We start from the raw sequence: 12,427 nt of genomic DNA, 5'->3' as shown, positions 1-12,427 counted from the left end.
GAGTGAAGAGCAACCCTCTCACTCGGGGGCTTAGCTGCAGACCAAGCACTCGCCTAAGTTATAAAAATCCTACCGAGTGAAGAGCAACCCTTTCACTCGGGGGCTTAGCTGCAGTCCAAGCACTCGCCTAAGTTATCAAAATCCTACCGAGTGAAGAGCAATCCTCTCACTCGGAGGCTTAGCTGCAGCCCTGTGCTCGCCTAAGGTATAAAAACCCTGCCGAGTGGAGAGCAACCCTCTCATTCAGAGGGCTTAGCTGCAGCCCAGTGCTCGCCTAAGTGGACTAAAGAATAAGTCGATTGCAGTACAGGCACCTTTCTTTGAACCTGCAAAAGACATTCCGAGCCGAAGGCAATCGTATTCAAGCACCAAATCCAAGTTCGAATCGACATCTAAAGGAACCGAAAGTGCTCAGGCGTCAAGCCTGTTAAGGTTTGTCGGTTACAATTCCACTCGGCATACCGAGACAAATTTAAAGCGTCGAGCCAGAAGAAGTTTTTTACCCCTCCTGTGGAGGGCTGGAAGGTGCAACAAATTCATCAAGGTCAATCCCGTCGGCGATCCGAGTGGCAGCTGCAAGGAAAGTTTCCATAAAGGACCTGAAGTCGTGCTTCTTGGTATTGGCCACCCGAAGGGCCGTCAGCTTCTCTTCTCGCGCATCTTTGCAGTGGACTCGAGCCAGACACAGAGCGACATCTGCACCACACCGAGCCGAGGACTTCTTCCACTCCTGCACTCGACCGGGGATCGTGTTCAAGCGGGCCATCAGCGACTCAAGGTCATTCTGAAGTGTCTCCTCAGGCCAGAGCGTCGAGTCGATGCGAGATGTGGCGGCCTTCAGCCTTGCGAGATAGTCCACGACAGCTGCAACGCGAGACTCCAGTCGGAAAACATACATGGCAACTTCGTCGTTCACCGGAGAATTGACGGGGTCGAGGTTTGGCTCCAGTCGGCTGGTTTCTTCTTCAAAGTTTTGACAAAATTCTGCAAGGATGATCACTAAGTCAAGGGGATAGTCGAATGGAAAAAAGCCACAATTGGAAATATTTGCCAAACATGGAGGTTTACCTTCAAGCATAAGAAACAACTTCTTGGCAAGGCCACTCAGGAAGGCCTCCAGTTCAGTTTTCTTCTCAGTCAATTTGCTGACTTGGTCGGTCAGGGCAGCTTTATCAGTTTTCAGTCGACTGACCTCCTTGTTGGCAATCCCAAGAGCAGCTTTCAGATTGGTATTGTCTTGTTCGAGCTTGGTGACTGAAGTTAACTTCTCGTCAGCAAGCTTGATCTTCTCAGCTAGCTCAAGGTCTTTCTTCTGCTGGGCCTCCCTTACCTTACCTGCAAGTTACAGCAAGATCAGATTTTGAAATAAGCAAGGGGAAAAGCAGTCGTCAGGGTCTCACCAAACATACCTTCAGTCTCCTCCTTTGCCTTTGTCAGCTTCTCCTGAACCAGCTTCAAGCTCAGCTCGACTTGAGTATGTTTTTGTTCCATCTCTGAGTAGCGAGCCACAAGATCACATGAGTTCTGCGAAGAACCAATCGACTAAATGTCAAATATAATTCACTTCCGGGTGAAAAAGGGAAAAACACACGTTTCTAAGACTACAACCAAATACAAGTATTCGACCGTAGTCTCGGGGACTACACCCAGTGGGTGCACTCAGCGTGCCCCCACTAATCCCGATGAAGACAAAGTCGACCAGTCGACCTTAAAAAAAAGAGCATTCTCTAAGACTGTGATCAACTGCAAGCAGTCGACCACAGTCTCGGGGACTACACCCAGTGGGTGCACTCAGCGTGCCCCCACCGGTTTGTGAAATCCAGTCGACCAGTCGACTGACAGAAAAATTGACATCATAAAGCCTAAGGCCGACTGCCAGCAGTCGACCTTAGCCTTGGGGACTACACCCAGTGGGTGCACTCAGCGTGCCCCCACCGGTTTGCGAAATCCAGTCGACCAGTCGACTGGCAGAAAGATTGACATCATAAAGCCTAAGGCCGACTGCCAGCAGTCGACCTTAGCCTTGGGGACTACACCCAGCGGGTGCACTCAGCGTGCCCCCGCTAACACCGAGTTTATTCGACACACCCACTGGGTGACTACTATAAATTCCGGAAAAGAAAAGTTTTTGGTAGCATATCCAACAGAACAAACAGTGGTCGACTGACCTGGACATTGCTTTGGAGGGCAGAACTGGCGTCATAAGCTGCCTGGCTCGCATCCCGGATGGTCTTCAGCTGCTCCATCATGAGTCCCGCCTGGCGTATTGCCTCCTTCGCTGCGCCAGCTTGGTCCTCTGGGACGTGGTGCGTCGTGAAGAGGGAGGGCTGCTGAGCACTCGTCAGCAGATTTGCGAAGGACACCGTGTGTCGAGTGGTGTTCTCTTCCTCCACAGTCAGAATCTCAGGCGCCGTCACATCCTGAGGCACCTTACTGGCGGACGCTTTCCGACTCCTCCTGCGTGTCAGTGGTTCTTCATCCTCGTCGTCGTCAGGGAGATTGATAACAGTGTTGGGTAGAGCTGCGGAGAAGAATCAGGATCAGAGATCGCGAGTCAGTCGACTAAGAACGGTGTTAAGAATACAGTACCTGGGTTCGAAGTTGCTGCATCCTCCATCTCGTGGTCATCAGCCCGGGCCGAGGTCTCAGAAGTAGCAGCACTGCAACTCCAAAGGATCAGTCGACTAACTTCCGCGTCGACCAGAGATAAAGTTCACACAAAATGAGAAGACTCAAACGACACAATTACCCTGATATGGTGGGGAAGGACACCTTCATCTTCGGCAGGAGCTTGGTCGGCTTTGGCGGAGCCCCCCTAGGCTGCTTCGACGCCTTTTCAGTCGGCGCTGGAGAAGTGGTCCTAGGGCGCTTGGTCGACTGCGTCGCAACCCCCTTGCCACGTTCAGTCGAAGGGTCGTGGACGAGCTTCGACCGCCTTTCCGAGCGCGGTGGCACGACCTCCTCCTCTTCCTCCTCATCTTCGGCGTCATCATCATCGCCGTCGTCATCATCATCGTCGTCATCGTCCCCTGCAACGTCCGAGTCCCATTCCTCCTCGTCCTGGCTCTCGCCCCCACTCGCCTCACCCTCCTCAGTCGGAGTTTGTGTCCCATTGGGCATCGAGTACAGCTCGGTGAGGGCCTGGCAGATATCAAGACAATGATCAGTCGACCAGTCGGCAGAGTAGACAGAGATGAATGCGACAAGAATGCAGCGGAGAGCAGGACAAGTGTACCTTATTTGGATCACTGTTGTGGTCGAGTGGAGGAATCCTTCTGGCTCCGCGTGGGTTGTCCTTGTTTCCGGTGACGGCTACCATCCATCTTTCCAGAGTGACATCATCGACTGCTTCTGGATGGACTCTAGTCTCGTCTTCGGTCCCACAGTACAACCACATGCAGTGGCTCCGGAACTGGAGGGGCTGGATGCGACGCCTGAGGAAGACCTCCAGGAGATCCATGCCCGTCACTCCCTCCCGAACCAACTGCACCACGCGCTCCATCAACATCTTCACATCAGCTTTCTCCTCCGGGATCAACTTCAGAGAGGAGGGCTTGTTCACTCGGTCCATGGTAAACTGTGGGAGTCCACTCGACTGTCCCGGCGTCGACTGGTCCCGGCAGTAGAACCAGGTCGACTGCCAGCCTCTGACTGACTCGGGAAAGGTCATGGGCGGAAAGGTGCTCTTGTTCCTCACCTGGATGCCCAAACCCCCACACATTTGGACGACTCGGGTCTTTTCGTCGCCTGGACTCGCCTTCTTCACGGTCTGAGAGCGACACGTGAATATATGCTTGAACAAACCCCAGTGCGGTCGACAGCCCAAGAAACCCTCACACATGGACACGAACGCAACAAGATAGGCAATGGAGTTTGGGGTAAAATGGTGGAGCTGCGCTCCGAAGAAATTCAAGAAGCCACGAAAGAAAACACTCGGCGGCAAGGAAAACCCGCGATCCACATGGGTGGCCAAAAGCACACACTCACCCTCTTCTGGCTGAGGCTGCCACTCCTTCCCCGGAAGCCTCTCAGCTCCGTGGGGGATCAAGCCCTCGTTGGCCATGTCGAGAATGTCATTCTCAGTGATGGTCGACTGGATCCAGTCTCCTTGGACCCAGCCTTTCGGCAGGCGGGATCTGGACGAGGACCCTCCGCGGCTGGTGGATCTCCCCTTCGCCTTCTCCGACGCAGACGCCTTCTTTGCACGCTCCAGCGCCGCCGTCTTCTCCTTGGCCATGGTCGCCGGCGAGATGCGCGAAGGGAAGTGGTGCGGGGGCGAGAGCGAGCACGCTGAGCAGGGGGGAAGGAAGCAGAGAGAGGAGGAGAATGCTAAGGCGCAGCACAGAAATCCTCGCCGGGCACATTTATAAGGTCCCTTCCGAGTGGATGACAGGTGGGCCCGGTCGATCTAATCATATCTGGAACAGTTATGCAGACGGGATACGTGGCGAAAAAGGCGGCGCGGAGATCGAGGCGTCCATGCCCCGTCCCATCCGAACGCCGCGGTCCGCCCCGCTTCGCGCGCGCCCCCAAATTTCGCATCCCGCGGAATCCGCGAGCAACAAATCAGTCTGTCAGGCGCGGTGTTTCCGGCGATCCGTCGCTCGGAGATCGTCGAAGCCTGAAAGATCACTCGACGCAAAAACAGAATGGATCAAGTCGACTGAAGGCAAGTTGTTTCCTGTCGACGAAGGGATTCTTTGGTCCAGAACAGCGCACAACCGGAGCGCAAAGGTTAATCGGAAGCGACATCAACTCCTTCTTCACTCGAAGCCTCAATCCATTCGGGGGCTAATGATGGGGTTATGTACCTAGGGTAGGGTCATGGACCTGATCCAAGTAACTTACCCCAGGACATCCTTAGAAGAGGTCGCCTTCCAGTCGACCAATGAAGATTCACTCGACTGGCCTGAAGGACTCGACCACGAAGACTCACTCGACCACCAGGAGGTCAAGAGGCACTCTGCACTGCAACAGGCCTGTAATCAAGTAGACTTTATGATAGTAAAGGCCTTTATGTGGGGCGTTACCAGTAACGCCCCAGACTTAACTCACCTTAAACCCTCTCCTGCGTGGGCTGGCTGGGGTCCTGGCGCACTCTATATAAGCCACCCCCCTCCACAGGCAGAAGGGTTCGGCACCTTGTAGTTCATACACTCATAATCCACTCGACCGCCTCCGGGCTCCGAGACGTAGGGCTGTTACTTCTTCCGAGAAGGGCCTGAACTCGTACATCCTTTGTGCTTACAACCTCTCCATACCTAGGACCTTGCCTCTCCATACCTACCCCCCACTCTACTGTCAGGCTTAGAACCACGACAACCGACGCCTCGTCTCTCGCAGCCCTTTTCAGGATTTTTCCTCTCTCTCGCCGTCTCTCATTCAGTTGTGCACCCTCTCATTATCTCTCACTCACTTCTCTCTCAGTCTCTTCAGCTCTCTACGGTTCGTTTCTTCTTGGTGCTCCCGTGTTGATCCCCGCATTTATTCTCTTTAGATCTATGGTATTATTAGGTTTTGATTGAGTAGATGTTTGGTCTTATACTTCATTCTTTTTATTGGTGGTGCCTGGTTAGGTTTCATCTCTTCCAACCGGATCTTCGGTCCTCTGTTTTGACTAAGGTATGTGTTCCTCATGCTCGTATGTAAGCTTTGTTCTTATGATTTGTGCTTGTCTTCCTTTTGATGTAGGGTTGTTAATTAGTTAGTGAAAGATAAGATTTGCATTTATTTAGTTGATTTGCTGGTCACTGTCTAGTTAGAAGGTTATGTAGCTATCTCTTTTCTTCTTCTCTTTCTTGCTAAAGATATTTGCATTTCTAGTACTCATTTGTCCTATGAGAGTAAATCCCAAATCTGCTTCTTGGTCATGTGAGTTTGCCCCAATTCTAGTTGTTTAGCCTAAATATGTGAGATTGTTGCCATGAAAGTCAGTTTTTAGGTCTTTAAATGTTAAATCTTTTGGTTTTCTTGCTGTGAACCCTAAAAGGCCGTTCTTTTTTTATTAGCCATTTTAATTTGTTTGCTGTAAATGTAGATTCTTTTCTGTGTGGTTGTTTCTGCGATAGTGATTTTTAGGTCTTCAATTTAAATCTTTTTTGGATTCTTGGTGAGTAAACCCTAAAGGCCTGTCGTTGTATCAGCTACTGATTTAATCTGTGAGCTCAACAGTTTTTAAAGTTCTTTTTTAGTAAGGTATGAGTGGGCTGAGCGGCACCGAACACCTCAACTCCACGGATCTCTAATCTCGGAGTGGAGCGGCACGTAGTAGATTTTCCAGGAGTAGCAAAAGTGCTGCTCCGTGAACTCCGCCTTGGCTCCGCATAAGAAGCTGCCCTGAAGAAAAGAGTGTCTCGTCCCCGACCTCGCCCAGCCCCGATTCCCCTCGCCTCGAAGCCTAGCCGCCGCCGCACGCGCATCATCGTTGCCCCGACGCACCACCCCCTGTGGTCGTGCATCTCCGCCTCCCGCTGCACCACTCACTAGTCCACCTCCTCCTTCTCTTCTCCTCAGACATGTGTATGATGATATTTGGACATGTATTGGTTGTCTCTTTGGACAAGTGGCCTATGTTTGCAGGGAACACCTCCGAGTGGCGTATGTTTTGCTGAAATGTTGATTCATTTCCGTTTCGGCAAATTTCATGTGTTCGATTGTCCTATTTTAGCAAAGGTCATGCCGGAATTTTCCGTGGATTTCAGCATGACTTATGATATAAAGTAGGAAATATCGAGTGCCCATGATTTGCCGGAACAGGAATTAAACGACAGTTCGGCAAACCATAGGCCATTTTTTATGTCACTACTCGATATATGTAACGGGTTGTCTGTCATTTTGTCGTGGCTCCTTGTGTGACTTTCGATCTATTTTTGAAGGAAGGATGTGAACTGTTGTAGTGGGGGTCGTTTCCGCTCCTTCTTCTCATGATATACCTTGTTAATGCACGAGAGAAGGAGGGGAAGCGACCATCACCGACGGTCTAAATATCTATGAGGGAATGTCTATCATATAATGTCAAAATATCAGAGAGGAAGAATCCTGACTGTTGTCGTGGGGGTCGTTTCCTCTCCTTCTCGGATATACCTTGGGAATGCACGAGAGAAGTAGGGAAAGCGACCATCACCGACGGTCGAAATATCTGTGAGGGACTGTCCACCATATAGTGTCAAAATATCAGAGAGGAAGAATCCCGACTGTTGTCATGGGGGTCGCTTCTCCTTCGTTCCCGTGTGCTAGACATTTTTGTGTAATGCACTCGGGAACAAAGAGAGGAGCGATCATCACCGACGGTCGAATATATCAGAGAGGGAGTGCCCACCATATACACCACGTGAGATGACAGTTTTCAAGGAAAGACTCGACAGACCAAACGTCAACATGTGCTGGATAGTGATATGTGAGTTGAGTTCCTGGTAATTGACATCGATTTATAATCTTTGAATTATGAACACATGAAGTGTCTAACGATGATAGGATCCCCGAGTGTGATTAGTGCGGCGGCGACCGGGGTATGTGCGACATGCATCACCTGGAAAGCGGTAGGTTCTTCACCATCAAGCTGGACGAGACCTTCGATGTTTTTACGATACGTAACGATGATAAATATTTTTTCGTAATTGAGCATGATTTATGCTTCTTTGCTTCAACATGTAATTTCATTTTTTTTACAATTCATCTAGTGCATCCTTGCCATGCAAGACCATTTGTCTTGGAGAAAGTTAGTTTCCAGTATAGTGACAATATGGAGACGAACATAACTCACCTTAGGACTCAACATGGTTACGCTTTTCGGGCTAAGCTCTACATCGCAGTTAATCACTCACCTTTTGGTTGCTCAAATTGGAGAGCATGTGACCTGAAGATGATATTTCAGGATGATATGCAAATAACCTTCGATATTCGTCCTCAAGATGATATTGAAGATAATATCAACATTTGGATGGATGTGGATATGCTTCCAGTTCTACCTCTATGTGAATTTGTCAAATAAATTTGTTAGGTAATTTATATTGTTTATTTTAAAATAGTTGACAGCTTATTTCCATTGTTCAAGAAATATACGGAAGGTAGTAGATAGAACCTACCACAGTTATGGCTCTGAACTAATTTGCGAGGAGAAAAATCATCTTGTCTCATTTGTTAATGATGTTCAGACTTTCAAGAACAATTATGAAATGAACCCAAATTATGCTCAATACGTGCCACGACATTATTCTTAAGCTACGTGCCACATGTTGAACTATAGTAACATCCTTGGAAATAGCATGGTAAGATTTTTTACTATTATGTCACCAGTGCATCTTTTGCATACATTATTCTTAAGCTAAACTACATTGCTAATGTTATTATTATGTTCTTCAACATAAACTTCTGAAGGAATGTGTGCCTTATATGATGTATATGAAAGGTGACATGGATATTATTAGCTTACGGCGAAATCTACCTACGGTTCACTGCAGTGCATACTCAATTCCTCGAAGAGATGAAGAATTCACAATCAAAGGATGGAGAAAAGTTATGAATGGTCGCTGGGAACTACTTTAAGGCAACATGATGCGCATCCCACAAATTGAACACATACGGATCTCTATTTTCCATAATGGAGATTCAGGGGCTATCCTGTTTTATGCTATTTTACCTTAGCAGGTCCTAGCTATTACTCATCATGTGTTACGAACAATTAGCTAATATTGGTTATAACTATGATGATGAGGAGTTGTTATTACGCTGACGATGATGAGTTATGTGATAGATTGATGTGTTGTTATTTGAATATGATGATGATGAGGAAGACTTGTTATTATGATGATGATAATGACGAGTTATTATTATGATGATGATGACGATGAGTTGTTATTATGATCATTATGAGTTACTATATCATTGGGTGAAACAAAAACTAATTGGATTCAAGTGGATCTATCTGAAGTGACCAAGTTTAGATTAGTAGATTCTACTAATCCACATTTCTTTAACCCACCGATATAATGACTCATCATGATCATAATGATATAACAATCTCTTAATTGATGTTGTATCAAAACTTGTATATTGATGTATAAATATAGTATAAAAAAATGAAATACGAACAAATAGTAGTAGCGCAGGGTAAAGGCACATGTTGCTAGTACTTAACAATAGCACATGTGTAACCCCATGCTACATATAACTGAGCTAGCAGTAGTGGGCTCAAAATACTGCGCACTACTGCTAGGCAAAAACCCCGCGTTAATGCTAGGGTTTTCCCCAGTAGTGAGGTCTCAAGAGAATGCACGCAACATAAGAATATTCCAAATTACGAACCTTTATTTGGAGCACCGACCTCGCCACCTTAGGTGTGAAAAGTTTCCAATTGAAATTTCAAACTTTTTACAACTTTTCCTTATTATATATTTCACATGCATCCATATTTTTAGTTCACATTGCAAAATCGGGTAAACTTTGACATTTTTTTGTGTGCTTGCAAAATTTTATCATGAAAGGGCATTCGTGGAAGTGGTGGCAAAAAACATTTGATGCTCCAAAAATATTGTTTTTGAAATTATTTTAGAGTGCTGATTCTGTTTTTTACCATGACTTTCACGAATATCATTTCATGATGAAAATTTCAAGCGTACAAACCATTTATCAAAGTTTGCCACAAAAACCATTTTTTACTGTTCGCCCCCAGCTCAAATGAGCTTGGTAGCACTGTAGCAGAGGAGGACTTTCGCTCACAACTTCCGATCATTAGATTCTACTTGAAAAATATGGAACTTTCAATCCCATTGGTCACAATAAATCAAAGGAGAAATGCATCCATCCGTTGGCAACAAAGAAGCCACCAAGAAAATACTTGTAACATAAAATGATAGTTATAGTAGACACCTAAAGGCATTATTCATCACATAGTCATTGTGTTCGTGATTTAAAAAACAATGCGCATGTAGCATGGCTCGAGACAATCTACACATCAATATTTTCCAAATCACGAACCTTCATTTGGAGCACCGACCTCGCCACCTAAGGTGTGAAAAGTTTCCAATCGAAATTTCAAACTTTTTACAACTTTTGCTTATTATATATTTCACATGCATCCATATTTTTAGTTCACATTGCATGTAAAAATGTTTACCAGAAAGCTGCAAGCTTGTAGTTCATGCATCCCCTGCTCCGATTGCGAGCATCTGGCGTCCACTCCAATGCCTCCGCAGTAGCGGCTGGGCGAGTGGTCCACTTCCCCATACCACGTGGAAGCCTCGACTTCAATGATTCCAAGTCAATTGTCGGGCGCCGGCAGCCTTCTTGAGGTGCCTGCGTAGTCAAGAGCATCCTCTCCAAGGCCGGAGCGCTCACGAGCAGCAGCTGCACCAAGTCGAAGCAGTATCCCTGCCCTGAGAAGCCGCTGAACTGCACCTCGCGCAGGTACTTCAACGAGACCACGCCATGCACTACTATAAAAAGAGCTATAGATGGAATGGCCACTAATAACGCATCTGTAATGTGGTGCGCTACTTTTATATAGCAGTGGCGCATCATGTGCAGGTGCGCCATTAGTGTGGAAGACACTAATGGCGCACCATACACATGGTGCGCCACTAGTAAATTTTTTTTCTTATTTTTTCAAAGATTCTAATGGCGCATCACGGCAGGGTGCGCCATTACTAGTTTAAACTAGTAATGGCGCACTGTGCCACGGTGCGCCATTAGAATATATACTTTTTTTTTATTTTTTTGCAAAACTTCTAATGGCGCACCAGCAGCAGGTGCGCCATTAGTAACCTGAGACCAACAAAATATTTTGGACAGCCCACCTACCCACTCACTTTCCCCACTTCATTCTCTCCACCCCCTCCTCCAAGCTTGTCTCGGCTGCCTCCTCCTCCTCACCTCATTTGCACCATAGATTCATCCAAATTAAGTGGTTAAATTAGCTTTTTTTGATAGGTAAGTAAGGGTGAAGCTATCTTTATGTTGTTCTTCCTCTCCAACAACGTGCACATGCACTTTTTGTGGTCTATAGCTAGATCTATGTATGTTCGTGGTATTGCATATATGTTTGTGATTGCAGGTACTGGTATTTGAAATACAATAGTTGCCAATATTTTGCCGGAATGTTGATTCATTTCCGTTTCGGCGAGAATTTTGGCACTATGCATTCTTTTTTGTCCTATTTTTAGGGAAAGTCATGCCAAAAAATTTCGTGGTTCTAAAATATCGTTTTGCTCTACCCCGCAGGCGACCATGGTCTGCACGATGACCGAGGGCATCGTGAATAGGTTTTTGAGCTCCGCGAAGGCCGAGATGCTTCAAAAGAACGAGACGGAGATAAGATGTCTATGTCGAAGATGCAAGTTGAAGAGCCTTATTGTTGACCCGGATTCCGGGCAGGTGCGGGACCGCCTGCTCTTGCGTGGTTTCATGGATGGCTATCGGTGGCAAGGTGATGAAGATGACTATGAAGTCGTGCATGGGGGTCGGGCGGCAAGAAATGAGCAAGACTCGGGCGGGCGAGAAGACGAAGAATCTCCAGGACATGATCACGACGGTGATGCTGTACACAGTCATCATGTAGAAGATGCAGGACATGATGATGAGGAAGATGCCGGAGCAGATGAAGGGCATGATCATGAAGATGAAGATGCCGGCGGAGCAGACGACGATGGACCATCGATGGGCTGGGTGCAGGACCCTCATGTTCAAGAGCTGCTTCTCAAGAAGACGGATAACGCAAGAGCTGCCGCCCGAGAGAAAGCCAAGATGGATCAACTGGAGATATACGCGGTTACTCCATTGTATGAAGGATGCAGGCCCGAGGATACCCGCCTGAAAGTAACGCTCATGGCTCTGAAGATGAAGGTAAAACACAAAATGACCGACGCAAGCTTCGACGAGAACATGTCCTTCTGGCGTGAACGTCTTCCCAAGGGGAACAAGTGCCCATCCAGTTTCGAGGAGGCAAAGAAAATCCCGTGTCCTCTGGATTTACCGCACGTGAAATACCATGTGTGCATGAACAATTGCATCATTTATTGGGATGAGCACGCGGAGTCTACCATATGTCCGGTGTGCGGCGTCACTCGATACAAGAAGAGGAAGAAAACTCCTCGAAAAGTGGTGTGGTACTTTCCAATCACTCCTCGTCTGCAGCGGTATTTCGCGGATCCTAAGATAGCAAAGCTCCTGCATTGGCACGCGGATAGGGAGGAGAAGAAGCGAGAAGATGACGCAAATGATCCGGAGATAAATAAAAAAGACAAGCTGCTGATTCACCCTAGGGATGGGAGCCAGTGGCAAGCGTTGAACTTCGAACACCCAGAATTTGGGAAGGATCCAAGGAACATCGTGCTGGGCACGTATCGTGCTGGGCGCGAGCACCGATGGAGTCAATCCGTTTGGCAGCCAGAGAAGCACACATAGCACCTGGTCTGTGTTTGTGTGGATGTAC

The sequence above is a fragment of the Triticum dicoccoides genome, chromosome 6B, assembly GCF_002162155.2.
Source record: "Triticum dicoccoides isolate Atlit2015 ecotype Zavitan chromosome 6B, WEW_v2.0, whole genome shotgun sequence".
NCBI lineage: Eukaryota > Viridiplantae > Streptophyta > Magnoliopsida > Poales > Poaceae > Triticum > Triticum dicoccoides.
The sequence above is the reverse complement of the archived record's forward strand: the minus strand, read 5'-3'. Positions refer to the sequence as shown.